A 3010-nucleotide genomic window follows, 5' to 3' on the forward strand; every position below is an offset into this window, starting at 1 on the left:
TAAACAAATTAGAAATGCAAGAATCCAACTGATTCGATTATTCTCAATTTGAATGAAGCACACACAATGAAAATAAAAAATCAAATTATATAAAATTGTAGCTCAAAAAAAAAAAAACACTAAATAGATCTGATCGAATTATCAGATTGGATATTCGAAATTATTGGATTTAAATTTGGGTGATCTATAATTGAATATGGGATAAATGAATTAGATTGGATTCAAATTTTGACAATTTCAACTCAATTCCGATCAATTTACAAGCCTAATTTGCCTTATTTAACGTCGGTTAACGAATGAGTTATATTGAAATTTGACTGAAAGAGTGAGTTGTTTACTATTACTTTTTTAAAGGTCAATGATAGTGAGATATAAAGTTATTTTGGATATAATTTATAAGTTGATTTTTTTATTTATTACGAAAAAGATGTAATAGAAAGGTAATATAATCCGATTAAGTTAATAAATTGATTTTTTTAGATGTTGTCAAAAAAAAATTTAAATGTAATTTATCCAAAATAAAAATAAAAAAAAGTTACACGAAAGCAATCCTCACACCCAATTAATATCTTTAGCATTTATAAAATAGAGGAGTTTGCAATTTTGGAGAGGTGGAGTTAGGCTTGATTGGCTCACTTCCAGAGTCAACCTAGTGATTTTTATTTTTCTTAAATTTTATTAGGGGAAATACAAATCAGTGGTACTTTGAAAAAAAAATTCAATTTCATAAAAAAATTTAAGATTTTTATTATTAATATTTACATAGTGGTGTTAAACACACTAATTGATATATCAATTAGTATATTAATATATGTTATGATATTGACACTTTGAAATTATGAATCTCATCCATTATACAAATTACAAAAACTTTGTCTTCGTTTGGGTTGTGGCTTGTCTATTTTAGTCTAAGGCTAAAATAGCTTCGTTTGAGATTTACTTTTTGATTTTTTTAATTTTTGTGAAAAAAAAATGAAATAATTATGGTTTGAATGTGAAAACTTTTAACCTTTGACTAAAAAACCTATTTTATTTTTTTGAGATTATTTTAGCCCCAACCCACCTTAACTCACATGCCAAACTAATGCAAAGTCTCTAAAATTATGTCACATCATTTGTTAATACATTAATTAATATATTAATTAGTACGTGTAACTTTATTCATATTTTTATAAGGTTTACCATCGATTTATAATAATTTCAAATATTTTCCAATTTTATGCGGCAGATTATTCATTAAAAATTAAGAATTATAAATAAATAAATAATCCTGACTGGACTGGACCGGACCCGAAATGGCATTGAAGTTTTACCCATCTATATAACAATGAAATGGTTAGTTTGAATTCAAGGATTGAAAATATATATGTGTCAAAATTTGGACCTTTAGATTGCTTCAATCCAAGGGCTGAAAATGTCTTACTCTTATTTGTTCTATTTAGACATTTCAATGATTGAGATCAATTCCAATCAAGATCTAATGGTTCAAGATGTCTCTCACCTCAGCTCAAGATAATGTGACTGGAAATCTCTCTCTCACGTGCTCCTCTCTGCTCAAATCTCTCTGTTTCAATTTTTGAATTTAGAACACACACCCCTCTCTCTTTCTCTCTCTATCAGAGCCCATTCCCTTGCTGGAGACCTAACCCCAATTTTCATCTTCTTTCAAGGAGAATCTATCCTCCTTTCAGAAGCTCCTTGCAGAAGGGTTTTTTTTATCTTTCTTTGTCAGGGGTGAAAACTGAAGACTGTAGGACATTGAAGAAGCTTGCATTATGTAATTTCACAAAATCAAAGTGGGTGGAACAATATAATCTGCTCAAGGTTTGAACTAATTTTGAAGAGAATGAATATTTTGCCATGATTTATATTTGTAAATGACTGTACAACTGTATTAATACTAACATTCTATTCTGGTTGTAGGATGTAAAAGGTAAAAGTAGTAATGGAGGGTCAGTAGTTCCGGGAGGACCTAATGCGATTGTATCTGGTAGTTCAACAAGTTTAAAGAGATCACGTGACGGCCAATTTCAAAATTTTCCAGGTTAGACCATTCGTTTCTTTGAGAGTAAATCATTAGATGGTTTAGAGTAAATTTACACAACTTCCTGTTAAAAAAGAAATGCAGTTAAGGGTTGAACCGCAAAATGAGTTTTAAAGTTGAATGAGTAGACTTAGTTTCTGTTATTTAAATGAGCAAGTAGAACATAAAGGACAAAAGGATTATGCATAAGGTCATAATTTTTTTGTTCTAAACCGTAATCATGAATTTTTTTCGCTCTTTTCCTAAATAACATGAGGACAAAAGAATTTTTTTCGCTCTTTTCAATTGTGTTGGTTGTGTAAAATGATAATTGAACGGAAATCTATCTTGACAATTATTTGCATGATTTTTCTCAGAACATCTTTTGGTACACATTGTATTTAAACTTATTTTTATTCATCTTAACAAACTTATTCAAGAGAAGGTGGAGCTGAATATTCAAGAGAAAGAGAATATTTGACAAAAAACATAATTTTTGACATAAAAAAATTATTTTTTATTTTTTTATTGATAAATTAAAAATTGTTTATCAATCCCATCTCTGATTTTTATTTTTTATTTTTATTATATATTTTTTGAATAAGGGAGAACAGTTTTTATTTATTTATTTATTTATTTATTTTTAAATTTTACATTTCGTTTGAATGGCTGTCCATTTTTTCTTCCATTTAATTTTATTATTATTATTATTATTATTATTATTATTATTTTAATTGTTGGGTTTTGATTATTGTGAAATAGGATGATGAGTGACTATAAGGTGGAGAAATTCTATGTGGATTTTCATTGACCCAAACAGTAAATCATCTATATCCATCTCTGATTTTATTTATTTACTTATTTAATTATATATTTTTTAAATAAGGGAGAACGATTCTTTTTTTATTTTTAATTTTACATTTCGTTTGAATGGCTGAGATTTTTTTATTTTATATTTTATATTTTTTGAATACGGGTGAACGATTT

General features: G+C 27.2%; 1 long non-coding RNA gene across 1 annotated transcript; it reads left to right on the forward strand.

Moving 5' to 3' along the window:
- The first annotated feature begins 1652 nt into the window (after positions 1-1652).
- On the forward strand, positions 1653-2809 carry LOC145790481 (uncharacterized). Its single transcript, XR_014329219.1, has 3 exons — positions 1653-1824; positions 1924-2044; positions 2786-2809. It is a non-coding gene; the product is annotated as an uncharacterized LOC145790481 (long non-coding RNA).
- Positions 2810-3010: the final 201 nt, after the last annotated feature.

Source organism: Camellia sinensis, chromosome 5 (assembly GCF_055761805.1).
Source record: "Camellia sinensis isolate YWXY chromosome 5, ASM5576180v1, whole genome shotgun sequence".
NCBI lineage: Eukaryota > Viridiplantae > Streptophyta > Magnoliopsida > Ericales > Theaceae > Camellia > Camellia sinensis.